Source organism: Paramormyrops kingsleyae, chromosome 15 (genome assembly GCF_048594095.1).
Source record: "Paramormyrops kingsleyae isolate MSU_618 chromosome 15, PKINGS_0.4, whole genome shotgun sequence".
NCBI lineage: Eukaryota > Metazoa > Chordata > Actinopteri > Osteoglossiformes > Mormyridae > Paramormyrops > Paramormyrops kingsleyae.
The window spans coordinates 15,818,315-15,845,327 of record NC_132811.1 but is presented as its reverse complement, the minus strand read 5'-3'; the positions used below and the strand labels follow the sequence as shown (position 1 = coordinate 15,845,327).

At 39.5% G+C, this 27,013-nt stretch overlaps 1 long non-coding RNA gene across 1 annotated transcript in view; it reads left to right on the top strand.

Moving 5' to 3' along the window:
* Positions 1–404: 404 nt before the first annotated feature.
* LOC111834950 (uncharacterized) overlaps positions 405–27,013 on the top strand; it is a 46,317-nt gene continuing 19,708 nt past the window's right edge. The window contains exons 1-2 of the long non-coding RNA XR_002836115.2: positions 405–528; positions 1,359–1,440. This is a non-coding gene — a long non-coding RNA (uncharacterized lncRNA). The remainder of the gene's footprint in view (positions 529–1,358; positions 1,441–27,013) is intronic.

Here is a 27,013-nt window from a genome sequence, read left to right as displayed (position 1 = left end):
AAAACTTCTCCTGGGGATAAGCAATGCAAAAGCTGGGAAATGGAATACATGAAGTACATGGAGTAAATGAGAGCTGAAGTACCCCGAGGACTACTGACAGCGGTCTACATTGGATGGTAGGACTCCTAACAAATTAATTGATATCAATATCAATATACATATTCCATCTATCTGACTGCAGCATGAGCAAGGGACACCATGAACCATATAAATAGTCCGCACATATTTCATGTCTTTAAAAAATATTTAGACCCTTGACTGTTTGATTTTACTGAATTACAAACCCTACTTTGCCATTTTCTGGATGAATACCCAAGGACAGATGAAGGACAGATATGGAAATGGGGACTTGAAGGAGAACTATTGTGATTTTCTGTTTTTTCTCTTTCCGTTAGTGTTTTATATCTGTTTATGTGTCAACAAAGTCGCAAGACCGAAAATGGACCATAAAGTAGATAACTCAGAAACTGCATTTTCCAACCGTCTGAAGTGCCTTGTTGAAATTCCAGCCCTTAACTCCATGACATGGTGAGGTCACCTTGTAACACAATCCTTATTGGCCACTTACCTCCAAGCTTGGCATGCCCGCACACAGCCTACAGCCACCACAGCAGCTAACAGAGGCCAGAAGTTTTTTAAGCCATGTCGAGAAGACGTGTTCTGCTCTGCGAGGAGCAAAGTCATTTGTATGTCCTAATTTGCATGTTATGATTGCAAGCTGAAATGTTACAGGCAGATTCCACTGCAGGTTTCTGCTAACTGGCTAGCTGAGGATCTAATACCCCATCATTTTTACACAAGTATTATGCCGAGCTTTTCCTACCTGCAGAAGACACTATGTTCATTCATGAATCCACAAAGAGCTTAGAAACAACTGGAGACTGTAATGAATTGTGCCTAAAAAGAAACAACACAAAAGAATTTGCCTGGAGAAAAGCGTGCCTATTTTCCTAATCAGTTTAACCTTTTTCAGCATAACCTTTCTAATAATTTTTTGCAGTCGAGCAATACTTTGCTGTAGAAGTCATCATCAACTGCACAGTAGTTTTCATTTAGTTCTGTATTTTTGCTTTAGTATGGTAGTTAACTCGTCAGTCAGGAGGGGAAGGTTGAATGCTCCCCTTAGATGGAGTATGTGTCTTTCTCCCGTGGTCTCGCTCAATGTTCAAGCACAACGCTTGATCTGGCACAACGATCAGACTCTCTGCTACATTTTGCTTCTTCATTTTAGTGGGAGACAGCAAGTTGGGGGGGGGGGGCAGGTTCTTGTCGTTACATGGGCTATGTTGGAAATTTTATACTTTGTTTCAATTTTCGTGTGTCCCTGTGATTCATGATTTGTATGCTTTTCTTTTAAGGTCAGGTGATCTGCCATTGGTCCCCCACAGTCGACTCACTAGACGAGGATGGCCTGTTCCCCGTCCTTCTGGAGTGTTTAAGGTGACTCTTTTGTGTGCTGTGCCACTTGCTGTGGAGTTTAGTGTGGAGGTGGCGGATGTCGAGGTTTTTAGTCACTGTAGTACTGTGCCCGTGGGCTGCGGGGTGGCCCGTTCTCAGTGGGGGAGGATTGTCCACTGAGGGAACTTCTGGCTTGCAAGTGAACTTCTCCTTTAATAAATTCCTTTTAAATAGTTCTTTGTGGTAACCTGTCAGTGGTGGATATTCTCTTGGCTTTTATGCTGGACCACACCAGGTTAAGATGGTGCCAGCATTAATTTACTTTGAATAATAATCAGGTAACAAAAGAGCATTACAATATTTTGGTGTGTTTCACTCTGAATATTTTTACAGTAATGTGTAACAGTCTTAGGCTGTCAAAGAAAATAATGTTAAAATGATCTTCATGTTGTGTAAAACTATGATAGGTTTGAGTTACCTCAACCATTGAAAAACCACTCCTCAAGTCACCTATTTGCAGTAAACACCCAATACATCCATGTATTTTATGACTCGACCATTACCACACCTTGATTGGCTAATCGGTACCTCATTGCGTTTTTAACTAATTTCATTAATTAATTTGTTTTGGTATGGTATTGTTTTGGTGAACAGAAGAAATACTTTTTACTTTGTATTGTCTTACTATACAAAAATACACTGACTACCCAGATGAATAACTTTAAACATTTTCTTACCTGATGTTGTGAAAAGCACTAACGGGATCCGGTTGGGTTATAAAAATGTCATGAAACAAAGTGATACAAATCGGCTACTGTTGTAAAATATGTTGTGTAGTGTAAGGCTGTGCATGGAACGTGCAAATCGATCAGGAGGTGCTGACGGGTTAGTGACAGTCCCAGTGGGTACCGCTGAACTATCGGGAAGCGGAATAAGCAATGGAGAAGCAATGGAACTCAGTAGCTGAGAGCTGAGTATAGATCCACCAGTTATCCATGTCAAGAGCTCTGCAAACAAACAACCTGTATGGGAGGGGAGGACAAGAGAAGCTATTACTCAGAAAAAACCACGTGAAAATGATGTCTTGTATCTATGTTACGTCCAGCCCTCCCCTGCTCGTCCGATCCCTGCGTTTCCCTCAGGTGTGGCTTCTAATCAGCCGTGCCTGGAGATTGTTAGTCGTACCTCTTGTTCCACCCCTTTTGTTAACCAGTCACAGCTGCCTTGTGTTTGCTCCTTTGTTAGTCATGTATATTAGCGTCTTTTGGTTCTGTGCTCCCTGTTCAGTCATGGTTCTCTGTTTACGTGCGCAATCCTGCTTGTTCCCTGTAATAAACGCCCTGCGAGGGGTCTGCTTACCCGCAGCCTGCATCTGGGTCTTCCTTCTCTCGCTGCAAACGTGACAATCTGCCACAAAGCATGATAGCGAGCCAATTGTGATGTCTCAAAAGATAATGTGGCCTGATGAGATGAAGACAGAGATTCATAGGCAAAATTCAAAGAGATGTCAGGAGAAAATGTAACACTGCCTACACGTGAAAAACAGCACACCGGTAGTGAAGCATGGTGGTGGTAGCATCACGCTGTGGGCCTTTTATCAACAGGGACTGAACATCTTGTTAAAACAGAAGGGAAAGTGGATGGTGCAAAAAAAAAACAGGAAAAACTGACAACCTGTTTCATTCTGCTAAAAACCTGAAGCCCGAGAGAAAGTTTATCTTTCTGCAGGATTATGTTCCTAATCTGGATGCTCTAACAAAATGTCACATTAACATACACTATATGGACAAAAGTATTGGGACACCTGGCCTTTATGCTCACAGTAACTTTCATGACATCCCATTCTAAATCCATAGGCATCAATATGGAGTTGGGCCCCTCTGTTGCAGCTATAACAGCAGCCACTCTTCGGGGGAAGGCTTTCCACAAGTTTAGAGAGTGGGATTTTTTGCCAGTTCATCCAGTAGAGAATTTTGGACAATTCGATGCTACCATTTACGTGGGAAGAGTTTGGGGAATGACCTTCTGTTCCAGCATGACTGTGCCCCAGTGCACAAAGCAAGGTCCATAAATATATGGTTGGGTGAGTTTGGTGTGGAAGAACATGACTGGCCTGCACAGAGCCCTGACCTTAACCCCATAGCTACAAAGGGGGGACCAAGTCCATATTGATGCCTATGGATTTAGGAAGGGATGTCATAAAAGTTCCTGTAGGTATAATAGCCAAATGTCCCAATACTTTTGTCCATATATTGTAGCTAAATAAAATAGTCATGGGGAACTTCATTTCAATGTAGCAAAACAAGCAATTTGGTCAAGGGTCTGAACAGCTTTGTAAGGCCTTGAATGTACAGCAGTGTGTAGCTTAAAAATATGCATACTGTACTGTGGTCATACAATTAAGGAGTGCAATTCCCAAAAGAAATAAGACGTAAGTTCAATGTGTTTTTGCTGTAATTACTATCATTTTTGCACTATAAAAATCCATTAGTTTCACCAGATCCAGTTAATAATGTTTGACAATATAAAATTTATCTGCTGGGATTTTATTTCTATATTTATTTAGTCTTTAATTATTTTCATAATATCCAATTATTGCAAGACATCACAAAAAAGTAATAAATAAAAATCCACTGCAACAACTAATATGTTTAAGATTAAGAAGCCAGTTTCTTAGATTTTGGAAGATGAAACATTAATGAATATATAATCCTACGCTAATTTTACGATACTAGCTAGCAGACTGTGCATCTATATATCTTGATACCTTAAGCCAAAAGGCAACCTTTGTGAAATATCCTTTTTAATATTGTTGTACAATAAACATGTTTTCATCTTTCGTCAAGTAATTAAAATAATGTTATATCTGTAACATTAAACGAAGTAGTCTCAGGAGATTAATTGTCAAAGACATGGAAGCAGTTGGTTTGAAATGAAAAATAAATATGCAGCCAACTAAAAAAAATCCAGAGCACCCAAACTATGCAAAATATTACAATCAAAGCATCTTTATGTTCAAAAATGTATATTTAGCTGGCTGTAAACTGAAAATGGCCCTCTAGCTTTTACATAAGCTGTCAATAAAACTTGATTTTAATTAGAATTTGGGTATCTGAAATGTTAGGGGCATTAATTATGTTAATATTAATGGAAGAATCCCCCAAAATGATTCCATCCAGCCATACATCTTCCATATTCGTTTAACCATCTTATTCAAAAACACAATGAATAATTCTATACCAGGTCCTAATAAAATTCCTTGGGTTAACTCTCTACACAGTTGGGCACAAACATGCACATTTAAACTGGATTTTGCACGACTAGAACCTAATTTCATCTGAGCCTGGGTCCCTGATTGTGCTTTATTTGGTATTTTCATACTTTATAACGGGTCGGGGGGGACAGGCAGAAATGGCTTAGAAAGGCCAGGAAGTTAAATGTGGAATAAGAAAACTGCTGCAATTTGGCTTTAAAAATACAATTACCAAAATCTGACGAGGTGTCTTTCCAGTCTTTAAATGTGGACTTTTAACGCAATGATTTTGAACAACAGACCACTTACTGGGCATCAGAACAATCATGTAGATGAAGCATTTTCTCTGACCATAGAGTAATTGTGTAGGTGACACAACTAGGGTTGGGGGTTTGAATCCCATTTGTGGAGTTTCAGTGTTACACGGTTTTCCTGTGAGTACCCTGCTTTTCTCACAGTCTCAGGACATGCAGATCGGTTAACCAGCATCCCCGAACTTGCCAGTAGAGCATTATTGTGTGTGTCTGGCATCCCAAGCGTACCCAAACCTTCTTCCCTACCCTGACTGGGATGAGATCCAGCCCCCACCCGTGACCCGGACCAGGATAAATGGATGGAATAACATATTTTTATAACAAAACCTGTAAAAAAAAAATGCTCAGCGTAGCGCTGAAGAAAGACAGCATTCGGCTCATTCTCGCTGCCTTTCTCTCCTCTGCTCATGTCCCACAGAGGAGTGAAATCCGCAGCACGTGTAAAGAGAAAGATAAGCAGATCAGCGTTGGCTCCCGGCAGCTGCCAGAGAAGTTCAATAAACAGGCATGCAAAGAGTGCCGCGGATTTGACCACACCGCTTGGCTACTTGGACCCAATCCGCAGTGGCGTGGCGCTAATGACTCTGAAAATGCTACAGGAAAAGCTCACCATTGGGGGGCTAAAATGCTCAATGCTAACAACCTTTCTGTGCCATTTAATAAGTAGGCCCGGCACTAAGAAAAAGCATTATCGTAATTTTTCTTGGACAGGGCGTTAAACACATTTAAATAAAACTCTCTATAATACCAAGAGGAGGTGTCAGGGTGGCTCAGTGGGTAGTGCCTGCAGGGTCGCAGGTTCAAATCTCGCCTCTGCTCAGTGTATGTGCAGTTTCCTCCAGTTAATTTAATTTCCTCCCCCAGTGCAGAGACATGCAGTTAGGCTAACTGGCCTCTCTAATTTGCCACTAGTGCTTGTCATGTGTACAAGCAGGTTTGTCCTCTCTTGGGCTGTACTCAAAAAGTCACTTCAGGGACCCATGTTCATCCTCAGCTAAACAGCAGTCAGAAGATTGCATCTAGTTGGTTACATGTAGTTAGCAGAACATGCTGTTTCAGTATCAACCTAAGAAATTAATGTGTTTATTTAATATTTAGTGTATTGACTGTTTAAGACCCTACAGAAATGTATGGTGTGTGTGTGTGTGCATTTATATTACATTGTGGGGACCAAATGTTCTCCGCAATGTGATAAAAACCTGTTATTTTGATGTTGTGGGGACCATTTTTCAGGTCCCCACTATGCTCTGTGAATGCAATCAAAAAACTAAAAATGCCAAAAGTCTCATATTTTGTTTGGATGCTTATGCTTAAGGTTAGGACTGTTTAGGGGTTAAGGGTGTCATATTTAGCATTAGCATTTTTTCCCATAGAAATTAATGAGCCATCCCGATAAAGACATGATTATAGGTCTTTGTGTGCGTGTGTGTGTGTGTGTGTGTCCTGTGTACTGTGGCCTTTTGCCCTATGGCATCTGGGATGGACTCCAGGCCTCCGCTGACCAGGATAAATGGTTTTAAGATGGATGGATAATACCAAGAAAATTCTGCATATACAGAAACAAAAGTCCATCCATCCATCCATCCATTGTCCAACCCGCTTATCCTACTGGGTCGTGGGAAACAAAAGACTAAACATGGCTAAATATAAAAGCCACTGATAATGGAAATGTTTCTACTAAATGACAGTAAATTCCTATTTTGCAAGATCAATTCTGCGTTGAGCCTGACGTGTTCTTCTACGGGAAAGTACACAACATACACTGCAGGTTACAGACAGTAGATGTGGCATTGGACGGCATTGAAATCAACTGGGAATTGTCGCTTCCCTTTCAACTGCTTAAGGGTTGGTAAACTTGTGACTGCAAACTGCCAGAGGTGACCCCGAAGCACGAGTGTCTTCACTTTTTGTGACATACAAAAAAAAAAAAAATCAATATTACTGTGACCAGGTCCCAAGACACAGACTTTACTGCTCCCTGTTCAGTACGGCTGTAAACAACTGGTGTATACAGTATATACTGTATGTGAATTCCTCACATATTAAACAAGAACAAGAAAAGAAAGAAAAATACAACATTTAAAATATTGGTAACAATTTACTTAAGGCCATGTTTTTAGTAATTTATAAAGACAACCATAATGCATTATAATGCATTCATAAAGCATTATAATATAATAATACTATAAAATAATATTGATTATTTTTTTTGTATGTCACAAAAAGCGAAGACACTTGTGCTTTGGGGTCGTCTCTGGAAGTCTGCAGTCACAAGTTTACCAGGCCTTAAGCAGAATTCATTCTTTGGTAACTATTACTGTAGCTTTGAATCATCTAGGCAGATATCTTAAACATTTATACTCAAGGTGAGATTCACACCTTTGTTGGATCTTAGAAGACAGCAGTCTAACATTTAGAGGAAGAGATTTAATTAAGTATCATTGTATTTGGCTTGGACTATGGTTGAATGCGTGAACAGACCCATGCAATAGAAGAGTGATAAACAGCTTTATTAAATCAGCTTTGCATTTTCTACAATTGACAATGGATGAATGTATACACAGGAATCAAGGAGCTAGATTAATCTCAAGAGCTGATAGCTCACGCTACACACAAACATGGATTTAAGTGAACAAGTCAAGATTGTGTATCCTGAGACCAATGTCAACACCTGCTTCGGGTTGCTAGGACCCATAACAAAACAGAACACAGCAGTATATACGAATTACTGAGAACAGGCAGCAGGTGGAACAAATCAATACAGATAAATCCAGTTACTCCCCCTCTTGAGACAGTCAGTGGTCAGTACACACACACACACACACACACACACATACTGTACATACACACAAACTTCCTACGGTGGAAAGTTCAGGTTCAGAACGTAAAAATCCACACCAAGATTTTGTTTCAACTAACCAGTTGAGTATAAACACACAAATCACATTCACAGAGTATTCAGTTGGTTGGTTGAAACAAAATTTTCTGAACCCAAACTTTTCACCTCTGCAAATTTCACATAATATTCACATCTGAGATCTAGCTTCAGTATTGTAATTTGAAATGTTGGGGGCCCATAGGATTACCTAAGTGGATCAGGGGCTGAATCTGTCCCTTTATAGGTTAAGGTGGGCAAAGCTTATGATTGGGTGGGCAATAGTCCTCCAAAAAGGAGAAAAGGTCCAGCTTTTTCACACCCTGGAGAGTGAATTATTTTGATGTTTGAGCTGACAAATACTGTCACCCAAATATATCTAAATATGTATCTATTAGATACACATACTGTAATTGTTAACAGTGCATTTGTCTCTAGTTTTTGGATGCCTTAATATCATCCTGTGACCCCTTCAGTACCTGAATGTATGAGGGTAGAAACTCTAGAATGATTTAAGGATTCCTACATGCATTAATTTCTCAACTTAAGTGAATAATAAATTAATGCAATCTCACTGTGTTCATGAAGGATTGTTACAGCAGGAATGCAAATTACGGAACATTTTGCAGTTATGGAATGCATAATGTGGCATTGACTTTTTTGTAGTAGCTATGCCAGGCCCTTAGAGCTAGCAGCCACAATAGACGACATTCATCTCTTTGTTCTGACCCCTTATGCTGGTGGCGGAATGGTATATGTTTGAATTACTTTTAAAAGTGTTCCACCCTGCTCGACCTGGCTGTTGAAAAGGTACAGTAGACTTCTCCTCCAAATTGCTTGCCGTTAACTGCCTCACTATTCTACACAAATGAAGTGTCAAATGTGGGGCAAAGAGACTCTTTGAACAGACCTTCCTTCACAGACTAAGGGCAGGAGGGCTCTCCGCTGAAAAGGAAACATCATTAAACCATTTATCACCTTAAAAACGATAGCAGTTTTGATTTGACACCATTGATGGACTATGTGTATATAATTGGGTAGTAATGGAAAAACATCTATTCTAACATTTATAGGATGTAACAGTACTTTTATCACTAGCATTAGCAGAGTACTGTTGTGTAGGTGTATGCAAGTTTCACAGCAATATGTTCAAAAAACGTTTTTGGGGAACATGCCATACACACAAATAATGTTTCAAATTAAAAATATGACACACTACTACTAATTACTACTACTACTACTACTAGTTACTACCACCACCACCACCACTTCTACTACCACTACTACTACTACTACTACTACTACTACTAATAATAATAATAATAATAATAATAATAATAATAATAACAACAACAACAACAACACCAATAATAATAATAATAGCAACAGCATATGATTGTCTCCAAGAACCAGCGGGGTGTTCCACGAAGCAGGATTAAGGGAAAGTTTGACTTATTTCGACAAGTCTGGCTCATTTAAGCGGGTGTTCCGTTCCATCAATATGTTTTAAATGAATCCCCACTGAAGTACCATGGTAACTTAGGCGAGTGAACAAGTCTGCTCCAGACCTCGATAAGCATTGTCTCATAGAACACCCGACGTGTGGGAACAGATTCCCAAAAAATCGTTCCGTTGGACGAAATTCCGCACTCTCACTACTCATGTCATGTAATATATATAATAAAGCCTATAAAAATCACATCTCAGCATTCCAATTAATTCCAAAATAATTAAAATAAAAGTGTACCCATATTACAAAGGTCAAACATGAAATGGAATGACTGAAATTGGAAAAAAAAATCCATTGAAATAATATGAACAGGAAGATATTTTTATATTTTGTTCAGTCACTGTCTACTTTGAAAGATTATTAGTAAAACAATTAATTTGTCAATAATAAGCCAGTAAAATTGTCAATAATAGACAAGATGCAGTTATTTGTGCAGAACATTTCACATGGATACTATTGAAAGTATTTTACGGAGATCGAATAATACAGAATAACATTATACAGCAAGAGTGAGACGTGAACTCAATCCAGAAGGCTCCCCGTTGGCTATGGGGATCGAACCAGGAACTAGGTGACAGCATAAACCACTGTACCGCCATGCCACTGTATTAGCCACCTTTAACATTTACGTAACTTACGCATTTAGTTTGTCTGCAATTCATTGCCAAGCGGCCACAGTATTGCCTTTTTTAGCGATTACATCTTTGCATTTTTCATAGAGCTCCATCAGCATCATTTATTCTACAGCAGAAAAAACACAGCTCTCGTTTTACGCACTGTCCAACTCATTTGATTGATCTATCATTCATCCATTTATTTGGGCTTCTTATATATCTCGGGTGTGCGCACTAACTGGGACTATGCAAGTCTGTCTTGTATGAGCCTTGATTGGGTTAATGCTGAACTGCGTTAGTGGGACGATTTTTGGCTAAGTTTAGAGATGGTGCTAGTTTGAGTCTGACTTTTTCGGGAAAGTCTGGCTTTCTTTAGCTACCTTCATGAAATACCCCTTGGTCTTTTTGTGGGCCTGAAGGGTGGCACCATTACCTTCAATGTGACAGGATGGACAACACCTTCGTGATGTTAGCCTTCCAAGCCGAAAAGCATATATCGTCGCTCTCCTGTGAAAAACACGTTATCTCCAGATATCCGTTATTTCAGGACTGTGGGAAAAACATTTTCTCAGAAACTCCTTTACAAAATAAACCTAAAACAATGTAACGAGACACCCTTAGAACCACAAATGAAAACCTCTCTTTGCACAGCTGTCAGTGAATCATTTAATGTTTTAAATGAACTTATGCGTTTAAATGGACTTAACATTTTAGCTAGCTAGCTATCTAAGCAAGCAACATCCTTCAATTTTCTGTAACCTCTTGTGCTATTTAGGGTTATGGGGGACCAGAGGATAGGGGTACAAGGCTGGGAATAACCCAGGATAGGGCACCGACCCATCATAAAGCACACTCTCACACCAGAGTACCAGAGGAAACCCCACAGCAACACTAGCAGAACATGCAAACTCCATCTCAGCTAGCAACAATAAGTTGATAAAATTGGCAACAAAAAGTAATCCATTCTAATAACTATCATTAATACAAATGTAGCAGATGAAAATACTAGTTAAATAGATGACATCATAAAACATCTTTTCATTGGTCAATTATAAGTCAAACGTAATAATAAGACAGAGGAGAATAGGCATATTCCATCCAAAGTAAAAAGTCAAATTCACCAAAAAGCAGACATACGCAGTTTTCATCTGACAGGAGACTCGTAGCCGAATTTCTGTCCGTTTCATTGACTTTTGAGGCTGAGTTGAAGGAGCTGGACTCAGATGACTTTTGTTATTTCCAATGACAATAAACAGTCTCTCTTTTTCCAATTCAATTTTATTTCACGGCTAGTGCATTTTCAGCATCACAATGTTCACTAGAAAGGCTCATGGCTACAGGATAAAATCTCCATTCAAATGCTTTAAAATTGCATTAGCTTAGTCAAGTCAGTCCCGTCATTCTTTGGGAAGTACAAAAAAATCCCATTATATATGAAACCTTGCATGTCAAATACAGGAATTTCCCATTTTATTAACGGTTGCTTTACACCACTTAGTTTTTACAAAAGACCTACATTAGCACTTCATATCGCTAACTGAAAAATTCCAAAAAAAATTTATGAAAAAAAGCCAAAATCACGTTTAGTGTTCATCAGCGTGCCACATCAACGACAGACCACATATACGATGGTGCCTCGTAAGATTTGAATGGATGTGAAAGGTTCCCATTGTCTAGCAACATAACAGGCGTCATAACATCATAGCACAATACATTTCTCACATGTTTGTGGTGATGCTGGTGTACACATACCTACTGTTCTGCCAGTCATATAAAAGAATAGCACATACAATTATGTGCTTGTACGTATTACATGATAATGATAATAAACAACTATGTTACTCATTTATGTATTTTTTTATTGTTACTTAGGCTATACCATTTAGCTTAGTCGTGTAGTAGCATATACCCTCTAGGTTTCCGTAAGTACGACAAAATCGCATAACGACACCTTTCTCAGAACGTATCCCAGGCGTTAAGCGACGCATGACTGTATTGATTTAGGTAAGTGAAACTACACTGTACATATTATATACTTTATAGAAGCTGTGCATTTATCATATCATTCCTGTTTTTACTATGTTAGTGTTATTTTAGGTGTTATATGTTATTTGGTATGATTTGGTAGGTTATTTTTTGGGTCTGGGAATGTTAAAAGTTTCCCATATAAATTAATGGTAATTTTGGCTTGTGAAAGGTTTTATAGGAACACTCTACCTCCTTAAAGTTGGGGATGCGTGTAATGTAAAAGAAGCTCCCTTACCATCCTCACGCATGACAAAGAAACAAAAAACAAAGAAATATGTGTCCTGTGTCTGCGTTTATGTATGTTACATATGAAATTCCTATGGCTGTTTACCGTCTCTTTGTGTGAATTGTAGTTTGAAAATTGCATTGTAGTTTGCTAATGCCATTTCACCCATGAAGTAGTACAGTAAATTTAAAGAGTGACACACACATTGTTATATACGTTCACTAACCTCAAATTTCCCTTGGCCCCTGCTATATTCCCACCAGTAAGCAAGATTCTCTACAAACAATCCCACTAATGAGAGTCAGAGTGAGCCAGAGTTTGGGGGAAAAAAACACTCCATGACACAACCAGTCTCCAGTATGAGCAAGTCAGTGAGTCACTCAGCTTTCCTCGCAAGTGCACACAAAACACACATGCATATAAACGCACATCTGCTTTGCAGTCTTTGAAATGAAGATGTGAAAAACATGTCCGAGAAAAAGTAGCACACATATACATAAACCAAGAGGCATGGGGATATACAAAAACACACACTCACACACACAGCTGACAAGGGCTTTTCGCGTGTATGCTATACTATATATGCAAATATTTTTTGGATAACGATGGAAAAACGGTAAAGTGGTGACTGTAAGGGGATTTGCACTGATGAATGGGCTCTTCAGCGACATTCTGGACTCCGGCTGTCTAGCCTGGCGCCAGGAGTTCTGGGTAGCGCAATTAGGCTAGAGCAGATATTTATGTGTCCTTTTCCGTAGTTTCGTGAAATACATCCTGTCAGCATTTGTCTTTAATATGTATTTAAGGACATGGCACTTGTCAGTCTCGTCAGCACATTGCTGCTGTAGCAGCACAGAGGGCAGAAATACAAACTGCTATTTTCCGTCAACAGCCAATGTGTGGTGACATGCCTTTTCGGCAAAACGGTAACGTGAATAAAACCTTTACGCATTACGGATTGTCCTACCGTAACCCAACTATGCATGACTGCGCTCTTTTTTTTAATCCTCTATGTGTTGTGCAGCTGTGTGGGGGACTCCGCCTCAGCCAGGAAGTCTGCATGGCAGTGATGAATTCTTCCTTTTTTTACAGCTTGGCCTCCTTTGTAATGAAGCCCTTCAGGGACTTTCCTCTACCTCAGCTGGATGTACAGCGCAGTAAAAGTGAAATGTGCGGCAGGGAGCCGCCGTGTGACCTGGTGCGGATTTATCACGGGATTTTAGGGATGGATGTGCCATTTTAAAAGCTTTGATCAGAATTAATACCGAATATTTGAAATGTTTATATATCTCAATATTATAGACAGAGGACAAATGGTGCAGCAGCAGTTTAAGACAATCTGCCAGTGTTATAGGAGGACAGTGTTTTAACAAACCGCCGCAGGGCCCAGACCTTGCCGTTTATTTATTTATTTATTTATTTATTGTCTGGTAACTAAGTTATTCAACAGGAAGTAAAAATGCATGGGACGTTGGGGAAGAGGAGCGAGAAAAGCTGCATGGTGGTTCTCTGCTCGGTTTGCCAGTTAAAGGCTTATCAACTAGGAGAGTCCTCATGAATAAGGCCGCAGTGGCCAGCCAGCCGCTCCAGCAGTGCAGTGAATGGGGCTTGGGGACAATACTGTTTATCCTGCCACACTGAACTGGGGGTGGCGGCAGCTTCGTCGACTCAAGTTCAATTTCCGATTTCAAGTATACAGGTGTAAGCATGGCCACTGTTTGCTGTGATGTGCAAGTCTTGAGTAAGATTTCATGCACTGACCACCTGCACTGTATAGTATACTATTTAGCATACACCATTGTTCAAAGCAACACATAAGTGTGGGACAGAGAGCGGTGTCAGACATTCTCTGGAGCAATTAGGGGCTAAGAGTCTTGCTCAAGGGCCCAATAGTGATATGATCACTGGATTTGAACCAGGGACCTTATGATCACAGAGTCTTAACTTACTACACAGCATACTCATTACTAGGCTATTATAGACTCTATATATGATTAGAGATTCATTTATGATTACTGTTAGTGCAGCTGTATATCAGATACATAAAAGAGCTATTACAGCTTATTGTTATATACTTTAGGTGGTAAACTGTAATGCACAAAAGCAATTTAAGTTTTATATTGCTTCCCAGACAACAGAAATGGGTCCTTCTGGGATTTGATCCAGTAACATCTTAGTTACATGTCATGCTATGCCAGTTGTGGACCAGAAAACTGTTTTATTTGGCTTCAGTATTTTTAAATTGTTTTTTAAAAATTCCCTTTGGAATAACCGAAGGCACGGACAGCTAAATATTTTAACCTTAATGGAATAATTATTCCCCAAAAACAACATTAATTATTTAATATAAAATGATGTTAACATTTCTCCACTTGTATCCAGTTAATTTTCACCTACACAGTGAATTTTCATCTCCACTAAAATTTAAACTGTATCTAAAATCCTCATAAACCCTCTGTAAATGGGTTATTAAATAATCACATCATTTCAACAAGTGACCATATTCAATATTTATAGAGAAATGTTAACTTGATTGGTCATTGGGTTCTGGAGTAACATTTTTTTCCTAGTGTTTAAAAGATTACAGTGCATTAAAATGTGCTGTGTAAATTTGTGAGAAAAAGACAATATGTTACAGATTTAGGTTTAACACAGAATGGAACTCACTATGGTGCATTTCATCTTCAGAAATTACAGTCTCTTAAAGTTCTGTATCCTAGCTGGGTGCTGACTAGACAGATAGCCTGAGGTGTTATGGTGAAAAAAGGTGGACAAATATGCAAGCTGATACGAGTTTTTGGGGCAGAAATCTCCGCAAGGAAACATCTCTGTAGGTGTTGCAATTGCAGAGGTATATATCAATTTTTGTAAATAAAAAATAAAAAAAATACTCGTTTAAAGGTCACCAGTTTGATATAGTATGACTGTGTTGTGAGGTCACTGTATGTCATGAAGATTGGCCATTATTGAGAAAATGGTTCAAGAATAACTGAACTACAGTATAGCCAATAATGTGGAATTCTCAGAAGGCCATGTTGTGTTCTACATTTTATCTCGTGCTCATCAGACATGTCCAACAAGAGTTACTGTATACAAAATGCATATCCATTGGCAGGGGCGCCGTAAGGGGGAGGCCCTAAAAAATTAGGAGAATAACTGGATTGGTTTGGACTGGGGGGCCTAATATGATATGCTTTCATGGGGCCCTAAATCTCTAGGAACGCCCCTGTCCATTGGGAGGCAGAGCTGAAAGCATTGTGGCATGTGAGCTGGTTTGTTGCATGGGACACTGAGGCAAAAACTGCAAGACACTAAAAAGACACTGAAAGAAGTACTTGAGACACTTGTTTGCCATGATACCAGGGCTGATCGAGGTTTTCAATGATAACGTAGTTGAGTCGTCCGGGGTGACGCAGAGTCTGTGGCTAGCAAAAGTGTGTCTGAGACGATTTCAGCTGAAATAAAATGTACAAAAGTCAGTGAGGAAGCAAAATACCGACAGAATTTGTGTCAAGCATTCATTGTGTATATACCTGTCAGAGTGCTTGCAGTTAGAACCCTGCCACTGATGAAGTGATCACAGTGGTAACGACATGGATCTTCTGCATGCAAAATGCCTGAATATCCTCCTGAAAAACCCTATCATCAAGAAAACTAGTTGCATGTCAAAGTCCAACATGAACCCAATGCATATTTCCTTTTCTTCATAGGTATGGCCCACATGAGGTTTTTCCCTCCTTCAACCAAAGATTCAGACGTGTTAGACACAAACTCATGCTGAGCAAGCAGATCACATGATGCTCCAATGCATACAGCACTCAGAGTGAAGTAACCATCGGCAACCAAACAAATCAGTACCCCAATACATCCTCCCTGCTCTTCTTGACTCAATTCCTTGTGTGTGTGTGTGTGTTTTTTTTTCCATGGCTGAAATTCCAATGAGCGCCAACTCCTTTAGCATCCATAAAGACGTTCGGAAAGCTGTGGCCAATGAGCTAAATGCCCTTTCAGACGACGACTTTCAAAGCGGCTTTGAAGCATGGCAGCGGCGTTGGCAGGCGTGTGAGCTCCCCAGTCCATCTCTCTCTGGACCACTTTGAAGGTGACCAGTATTTACAATCAAGCATTTATTGCTAAAACCTTGAATAATTGGTCAAAAGCAATGCTTTTACAGATAAAATGGATTTGCTATGCCAAAATGTTCTGTTGTTTCGGTATGCCAATTGCCTTTGTCCAGCCACTTTGACTAATTTTAATTATAATTAAGAATTTAATGAGGTATTAAGCACTTTGTGCAGCTATAGGTTGAAGTTATTGTGTAATCACAGCACTGGTGCTGCATGTCCCAAACCGCCTCCCTAACACCTCACCATTTACACTTTTATTTCCGTATCTGGCTGGAGCTGTGCTAAGAAACCCAACCACCTGAGCAAGGAAAAAGAAACAGGACCAGAGGGGATACTTTGTTAGGACGAGGTTCAGATCGCAGCTTGAAGGCTCGGGGACCTTATTTTCTGGCTGATATTAATTCTGAGTCTGATCTGCCTGCCATTTCTCACTTTGTCTGGATTCTGTTAACATCTCATTCCTTCTGGGCTATTAATAGTAATGCGGTATTTAGTGTTATCTGTTAATTATGTGCACCACCAATAGGTTTGCAATTAAATAATACCCTATGCAAATATATCTAAGGTCTGCCTATACTCTTGCCCAAACTTATTTCCCCAAAAAAAAAATTCAGGCTGGGTTGTCTCTACCTTTTCAAGGGTCCTAGGACCCCCCTACCAAGGAAATCAACGATCATTTCACTTCCTCCGCAATGCAGATGATTCAGGGAAACCTTGGAAACTGCAGATTCCGCCTATAGCGCCGTTTAGAGGAATCGCCTCAAGTTGGTTTTAACTGGGTGACATGATTTATATTCACAAATGAAAAATTAACACAAGCATAAATGAATGAAATTCCACGCCAAACTCAGCTGCAAAAAATAACGTCAGATAATGAAATTATTAAGACTATTTGAAAATACACAGAAACTGCAAATGTACGCAAAGACATTCAGCTTAATTTTTTCTTTTTTGTCGGGGGCATGCTCCATTAGTTACATTTTTAATAATCATTTAATTCAACAATCATTATTCAAAATGGATGCCAATTACACATGTTAGCAGGCGGTGCCCACCCCCCAGGGGAGGTCGGGTGACTGGACAGCTACGCCTAACTTTCCTCCCACTGAATTAATCTTTCCCCAGGTTATGTTCTGTCTATCTGTGTGCGTGTTTCTTCTCCATGTCACGTTTCAACCTGTATGCTAGCAGTGCATTAGACATGCAGGAATATTTCAGTGGGTCTACATAGGGAGGAAATCAAAACAGATATTGAAGCGGGGCAGCAGCAGGCTCTACAGTAGCAAACATTACTCTTCTATTGCATGCTCTGCTCTCTGCCTGCCTCATAATTATCACATGAAAGAGACCTATTTATTTTTCTTTAAAATTGGTTCTTTAAAATTTTGTGATGGACGTGCAGGATACTTATCATTCGGTAGGGTAAAGATCATGAAAACTACAGTACATTTGGTCCAGAGAAAAAGCGAAAAAGTAGTAGAGATGCTTTTATACCAGCTGAAAATAATCAGCTTTTAGTTAATATAAATATAAATATTAATATTATATTAATTAATATAAAGTGAAGTCAGCAACATACTTGCTATTTTTGAGAATTCAATGAAGAAGGAAATTGTTCATTTTGTTCTTACTAGGGATTTAAGCAGTGAAGGTACCGTAACATCAGTTTTTAAAAACTTGAAAGGGTGAAACTAAAAAAGACAGAAAATACAAATGATTAACTGCACATTAATTAATTCATTAGGTAATTAATATATTTATCTTTTTATTGTTTTACAACAAAAATGCGGGAAAAATTATACAAATCAGTTTACATTTTATATATGACACATTTATATACAGTATACCGTATCTCTTAATTAGTTTTTTTGTAGAATATATGTATTTTTTAATGCAAATACAAGTGAATGTACAAAATACAACTATTTACAAAATTACATTACATTACATTATTACTATAATAACTGACATAAATCTGGAAAAACTGGGGACAAACTTGGGTTTTGCAAAAGCAAAAAGTTTATTTAATGCATAAACTACAACAAGGTATTGCGGTTATCCGGAAATAATCAGTTAGAGTTGATTATTTTCATATGCCTGCACACTTTTAAGTGGTTTATCCTGCTTGTACCAAGGCTTACAAACAAAAAATAATAAAAGAATAAACTAATAATGTTCCAATGTGCTCTTAAAGATATACTCATCTGGTCAGGCTACTCACTGGATGCATAGTCCAAGTTACCATAGAAACCGTCAACAGGATCTTGCATTTTGAAAACCAAGGAAACTTCTGCTGATAAGAATGACTGCTTATTTATGAGTAAAAAGTCACACAGGTCGGAACTACCTGTGCGGTTACAGGAAAATCATCAACACCCACCTCCGGACCGAGAAGAAAACAGTATTTCCCAAAGTTGAGGTGTGTGTGTGTGAGCTTTCAGACATACGAACGAAGAGGACTGCAAGTCCAAGTTGTGTTTGTTGGGCTCCCGTTTCCTGTCCGCAACATCATATAATTAATTTTTTTTCCTCCCAGAAAATTGTTGCAATTACAAATGTTTTGGTATACACATATTTATTTCCTTTACTGTATGTGTGTTGAATCAACACAAAAAAGCTGAGAAAAAAGCCAAATTTGACATCATGTCACACAGAACTACAAAAGTGGGCTGGACAAAAATATTGGCACCTTTTCAAAATTCTGGGTAAATCATTTTATTTCGAGCATATGATGCTCGTTTGAACCTGTGGCAAGAAACAGGTGCTGCCAATATACCAATCGCACCTGAAGCCAGTTAAAATGGATAAAAGTTGTCTCAACCTTTCTGTTGTTTGTCTGTGTGTGCCACACTAAGTATGGAGAACAGAAAGAAGAGCAGAGAATTGTCTGAGGACTTGAGAACAAAATAACAACACATGGCGTTGTAGCTAATCTTCCTGGACGTGGATAGAACAGAAAAATTGATTACAAAACAAACTGCAATGCAGGATAGTCTGAATGGTGTATCCATATTTAAAACTTGACAAGACAAGCACATCTAGCAAAGTGTGCCTTGATCAGTGGACTCTAGGGAACAATGCAATGCAATGGATTTTTGGTTAACCGTTGTGTGTAATAGTTATTAATCATTACATTGTATCCATATTATATGCAATTGGGGCAATACATAAATGGGTTAACAGATAACCAAAAGAGACAGGCATGCCCAGTCAAGTGTGCTTCCATTAGTAGACTCTGGGGGACAATCCATACCCTTTGAATTTTCAGGGTAACTTTGTCTGTAATAGATATTATTACATTGTATCCGTAATATATGCCACTGGGGCTATATTTGGGCTATATATGAATGGGTTAATAGGCATGTCCTGACAATGCAGACCCCTACAAGGGGCTATATTCAGTTGCCCACAAGCAAGCTGGGATATACAAATCCCGCAGACACTACACTGTCCCCCACCAAAGGTTGACCATCCCGGGAACCACCACCCCCATGCTGTGATATAAAAATCACGCCAGCGCTTTGCTCGACTTCGAGCATGTTATTGCCTGCAACAGTTCCTGGAGTAGCATTTATTAGGTAACAGTAATAAGGTACAGCATATTTTATTTATTTATTTAAACATTTATGGGCCTCAGCAAAATAAAATAGTTCCCGTAATGTCAGCGAAAGTAGGATGGACTATCAAGTCCAAACCTTCTGCATAGCCAGAAAATTCAGTCCATAACCAATATAGTTTTGTCTAATATCGCCCGGTGCCAGCAGTGAAACAGCTAGCCAGCTTATTAGCGGAATAACTTGGTATTGTAAATTAAAACCATGCCGCAGGTCTAATAAATAAAATATTGTGGCACTCAAGTGGTGAAGAGATCATGAGGTGGCCAGCAAAGTTCAGTTATCAGCAGACTTTTATTGCAGGACAGTGGTAAAACAACAAGCAAGAATAAAGAATAAGCTCACTTACAGATAGAGATGAGGAGCTTTTACGGAGACAAAAGTGGATCGAAACAGTAGCGACAGAAGCTTTACTCTCACTTCCACCTATATGTATAATATATATATATATATATATATATATATATATAAACACACAGTGGTACCTCAGAACTCGAACTTAATCCATTCAGAACTCGAGTTCGAATCCTAAAAAGTTCGAGTTCTGATCGAATTTTCTCCATAAGAAATAATGGAAAACCAATTAATTGGTTCCCGGCCCCAAAAAATTACACCTAAATATGTTTTTTTTTAGCATTTAAACACAAAATGAATAGGATAAAACAAGAAGAGCATATACTGTACTAAACACATCTAAGCACATTTATCAAAACAGTCATTTGTAAAGTAAGAAAATAAATGTATTCAAACAATGTGTGCTCCATCCGTGTGCCACGCCCCCTCATTAAACCCGTGTTGATTCCCCGTGTGATCAGCTGTTTCTGGTTGTTGTCATTAGTCCACTGTTTCCCCAGTCCGGCCATTGTATTGTCCGTCTGCGTATACACACACACACACACACACACACACACACACACTAATCCTTGACACATATTGCAATGACTTCTAAAAAGAGAAATTTCTGAAATGGACATTTTACTCAAGATTATTTACCCATTATGGAGAATTATGAGCTTTTCCAATTTTTCAACAGATTTTATTTACCCAATGCTATGAAGTAGAATAAATAGTAAAACATAAATGTTCACTCAAAGTACTGCACAATTTGTCGTTAATAGGCTGTCTGTCAGTAGACAGGGTTGGTTAGGGCTTAGCACTGGAACTATTTTAAAGGCTTCACTGTTGATTTGGGAATCATAGCTAACAATGGGATCATAAATATTTCAAGGCTGAAAAAGATGGGCAGTAGCTGAGTAATGACAAAGGTCATAATACATATCAGGAGTTCCAGTGAGTACCCCTTAAGAATGGGACTATCAAACTGTGATGGATTGCTTTTGCATTAGCCCTCTGCTAACTCCCCCCTGGCATTAGACCCTGAGGCGTTCAATCATGCCATGCAATAGCGCGGCTGTAAATATGGAGGCATCCGTGTTACCTCTCAGCCCTTTGGTAGTTATTCAGAACAACCAGACTTTGGTAGGCAAGTCGAAGTCTAGCGGGTTTAAAGTAATCCCCAGACTGTACACGACAGGGCAGAAAGTATTAAGTTAAATCAGGGAGATAGGATTTCATAGTCACAGGATGTGTACACCCAGTTCTTCAGCGGTATATGTAGCAGTAAATAACATCTGACAGAACGCTGTTGCAATCTCGTGAATGGGAAGACAACATAGCAGCCTCCTCCTTTTCTAAGACCCAGCTTGTAAAGCTTATGGGTGACACTGTATGACTAATTAGGTGTTCTTGTGTGATGGATGTTGTACGCATCATGTTCTTGCTATACGGCTGCTCTGCCTCGTCCCCACACCGTTTTTTTTTTCCTTCAACAAAAGAAAATTACAATGATATTTCATGTTTATTGAGAGAAAATCAGCTTTCGATGTGTGTCAAAATATGTATTGGTAATCCATCCATCTTCTCCAGCCTGGTCACAACCATGGGGGAGCTGGAGTCTATTACAGACAGGATAGGGTACAAGGCTGCAGTACACCCTGAATGCGAGGCCAGTCTGTACTGGTAATGGCATTTTAAAAACAGGCTTCTCTGTCCTTCTTATTCATTCATTCATTCATTCATTCGTTCATCTGTCTATTATTATTTTAGACTTCTTCATGGTTAGCAGAAATAATACATTATCTCATTGTGAAAGGCATGACCTTCCCCTTTGCAAAGAAATCAGACAGCCTTGTTTTTCATTATATTTTTTGCCTCTCACTTATGTATTGCAGTAAATCTCACAGTACAGCGCATTATAGTTATAATTATGGTGGGTGCACAGTAGATTTGTGTTCAACTTCAGTTATAGATTAGCGCTGCTGCCATTCTGCAACATCACTCTACAGATTATGACACGACTCCAATTTCTGTACAGACATGGACAAATTTGTTGGTAGCCTTTCACAAAATACAAAAAAAACACAACTATCTCTGAAATTACTTTAAACTGACAAAAGTTTAATTGCATTCTTTATTGTTTATTCCATACTTAAAACAAATCAGACTTTGCTTTTGATTATTGATTCAGTTGACGAAAAGGGCACAATTGAATATTTTGTGGCACCATCTTTTGCAGCAATCACTGTCAACAAACGATCTCTCTACTTCACAGTGAGACGTCTGCATTTGCCAACAGTCTTCCTGAGCAAACTGCTCAAGCTGTCTCAGGTTCGAAGGGTGGCGTCTCCACACTGTAATTTTCAGATCTTTCCATAGATGTTCAATAGGATTAAGATCTGGGCTCATGGAGGGCCATTAAAGATTACTCCAGGTTTTTTTTCTCCACCATTCTTCAGTGCATTTACCTGTATGTTTTGGGTCATTATCCTGTTGGAGGACCCTTGACCTGCGACTGAGGCTGAGCTTTCTGACACTGGACAGTATGTTTCACTCCAGGATGCCTTGGTAGTCTTCAGACTTCATTGTGCCCTGCAGATTCGAGGTTCCCCGTGCCAGATGCAGCAAAGCAGCCCCAAACAAACCCGAGTCCCTCCATGTTTCACAGCAGGTATGGTGTTCTTTTCTTTAATAACTTAATTTGTGATTGGCCAAAAAGCTCCAGTTTGTCTCACCAGTCCAAAGGACATTCTCCCAGAAACTTTGGGGCTTGTCAACATACATTTAGACAAATTCCACTCTGGCTTTTTTAATGTTTTTCTGTCCATAGTGGACCCCTTCTTCCATTGAGCCCATTATTGATTAAAATTCATCGGATGGTGCAATCAGAAAGTGACGTACCTTGACCTTGGAGCTCAGCTTGAATGGTTTTGGATGGTTTCCTTGGCTCTTTTCCTACCATCCGCACTATCCTTCTGATCAACCTGAAGTTGCATTTCCTCTTGTGTCCACGTCCTGGTAGGTTGGCTACAATCCCATGAGCCTTATAATTTTTAACAATATTGGCAACTGTGGTCACAGGAACATGAAGCTGCTTGGAGATGGTCTAATAGCCTTTACCTTTAACATGGTTACCTCTAATCTTCTTTCTGAGCTCCTCAGACAGCTCTCTCTTTGCTTTCTCTGGTCCATGTTCAGTGTGATGCACACAGTGATACCAAACAACACAGCGGCTTGTTCTTTCCTTTAAAATAGGCTGAATGGCTGATGAAAAGCTTGGAGGCACCTGTGATACTAATTAAGGTTAAACACTTAGTGTGAAACATGAATATAATGCAAGGATAAATAGTCTCTTTGGGGCACCAACAAATCTGTCCATACTATTTTAGCATATATTTGTAAAATAAACAACAAATCATTTCTTTTCACAATTTTATTACTCTATCACATACTAAAGGCATGTAGATATATATTAGACAATTGCTTTTAATTGAATCACTTTTCTGGATAAATGAAGCATTGTCTCAATGAGCTGTAAGGGTACCAACAAATTAGTCCACGTCTGTATGTGTCTCTCTCTCTATATATATATACTGTGTATAAGCACATTCAAGTTTATTTTTCTCTTCCCTTCACCTGGGTTCCTCCACACCTGGAGCAAAGACTGACTGAGCATGAGCCAGAAAGCGTAGAACTGACCTCGGCCCAAGCTGCAGGACGCTATGCTAACATAGGAGCTATGCTAACATGGGTGCTATGCCAGCATGGGCGCTATGCTAACATGGGAGCTATGCTAACATGGGCGCTATGCCAACATGGGCGCTATGCCAACATGGGCGCTATGCTAACATGGGCACTATGCTGACATGGGCTGACTTGCTGAAAGTCACTATCTAACGAGCTGTAAATAAGATTGCTGCACTGCTTTTAACTATAACGACAACATGTTCACATATTTATGACTTAATTGTATAGCTAGATAGCATCCCTAGGGTTCAGGCAGCCAGTCATACTTTGTTCATGCTCCTAAATCTACATCAGCAGTTCCCCTGCCTTAGTATTGCATCGAACTAATTGCTATTGTCTCTGTTTATCATGCTAGTATTAATTTAATTTAAATGGGTTTATAATGTTGATGCTAAATTGTTAAGAAGTGCTCCAGGACAACAGAGTTGGAAAAGTTTCTCTTTAAAATTAAATAGTAGTGAATACGCGGTTTGTCCAATTAAAAAGTTTGACATTTACAGAGTCCACAATAAATACTAAAAGGTACTAAGTTATGTCTTGCTTCTTTGTCAAAAATGAATAAACCTTATTTATGCGATTATTACCTCTTTTGTTATTTGTTTGGTTGAATCCTCAAATGGAGATAAGAAAGTCAGAATTTCTCCATTTTCTATCAGGCCTTCAAGCCAAACAAAGGGTGCATCTTTTAGCACACAATAACCATGTTTGACTTAATTTCTTGGCACCTAAACCAAGGAATAAAATGTCACTGCAGCACATTAACCTTCCAAATGCAATTTTCCCACACATTCTCACCTGTCAGTCCTATTGCTGTGTTAGAGGATCGTGTGATCCTGTTTAAAAAAAGTCAGAAACAGATGAACGAGCAGTTGCCTACCATGAATCGATGGTGACATACCCATTAGGTCTTGCAAACCATTCTGTTTCCCTCTCTCTGCTCGTTGGTTGGTAGTGGTGATGTTGGGGAGTGGGTTGGGTGAAATCTACTGGTACTTTATGTAATGGTAACAATGGCACCCACTGATGAAAAGCCAATTAGTAAAATCCCCTGGACTCTTTCTATTTCATTTTTAATTCTCCTCCCATGTTTTCAGCTTTTCACAGTCAACCCTAGTTAGGTGTTATGTAATATTTCTCAATGACTTATTAATGAGTTAATAAAGTTATTGTAAAGTGCCATTAAGTTTTGTAACTCATAAATGCATAAAATAAAATAAAAGGCTGGTTTGGAGGACACCGACTATTTTTACGGCAGCCTCCACACGTGATATCTCGTGGTGATCTTGCCGTGATCTCTGTTTCTCACGTTTCTCACATCTTATCCATTCACTCGCCAAGGTGGTCAAAAAAATTTACGTGGTTTTTCCCAGATCGCGGGGGGCCTATGACCCTAATCCCCATGAAGTGGAAAGGTTGACTATTTTATTGTAACGCTCCAGGGGTGTCACTTAGAAAGCAGTCAACAACAACCACTGCTAATACTATTCAGCACCCTTGACAGGGCAATAGCCTAAAATCCACTGATCCAGAAATCTAAAACTATTCCCTACACACACAGATAAACATGTCAAATCAATGTAGAGCACCAGCAATTTCATAAGAATGAGCACACATACACATGCATACACACACGGCACACACATATACAACACACTTTATGGACAAAAGTATTGGGGCACCTACAGTAGCTGTTACACCTACAGGAAATTTCATGATATTCTATTCTATATCCATAGGCGTCAGTATGGAGTTGCTCCTCCCTTTGCAGCTATAACAGCTGCCACTCTTCTGGGAAGGCTTTCCACAAGATTTTGGAGTGTGTCTGTGGGAATTTTTGCCCATTCATCCAGAAGAGCATTTGTGAGGTCAGGCACTGAGGGGTGTGAAGGTCTGGCTCACCATCTCAGTTCTAGTTTATCCCAAAGGTGTTTGATGGGGTTGAGGTCAGGGCTCTGTACAGGCCAGTCAAGTTCTTTCACACCAAACTCACCCAACCATGTCTTTACGGACCTCGCTTTGTGCACTGGGGCACAGTCATGCTGGAACTGGAAAGGACCTTCCCCAAACTGTTCCCACAAAGTTGGAAACATACAATTGTCCAAAATGTCTTGGTATGCTGGAACATTAAAAGTTCCCTTCACTGGAACTAAGTGGCCTAGCCCAGCCCCTTAAAAACAACCCCATGCCATTATCCCTCCCCCACCAAACTTTACAGTTGGCACAATCTAATCAGGCAGGTAACATTCTCCTGACATCCACCAAACCCAGACTTGCTCATCAGACTGCCAGACAGAGAAGTGTGATTCATCACTTCACAGAACACGTTTCCACTGCTCCAGAGTCCAGTGGTAGCGTGCTTTACACCCCTCCACCCAATACTTGGCACTGCACTTGGTGATGTGAGGTTTGCATGCAGCTGCTCGGCCATAGAAGCCCGTTCCATGAAGCTCCCAGTGCACAGTGTTTGTGCTGGGGTTAATGACAGAGGAAGTTTGGAACTCTGCAGTTATTAAGTCAACAGAGTGTTGGTGACTTTTTACGCACTATGCACCTCAGCACCCAGAGACCTCACTCTGTTACATTACATGGTCTGCCACTTCATGGCTGAGTTTCTGTTGCTCCTAAACTCTTCCACTTTGCAATAATACTACTTACAGTTGATAGTAGGGAAGAAATTTCACAAACTGTGACTTACTGCAAAGGTGCCATCCTATGACAGTACTGCACTTGAATTCACTGAGCTCTACAGAAGGACCCATTCTTTCAGAAATGTTTGTAAACCTGACTGCATGGCTGGGTGCTGGCTTTTATACCTCTGAATGATTCACCTGAATTCAATTATTAAGAGGTGTGTCCCAATCCATATAGTGTGTGTGTATTATGTTTATATTACATATTATATTGTGGGGACCAAATTTTTTATAATATCAAATCTTACCTTTATAAAGAAAAATTATTTTATCTAACAAAA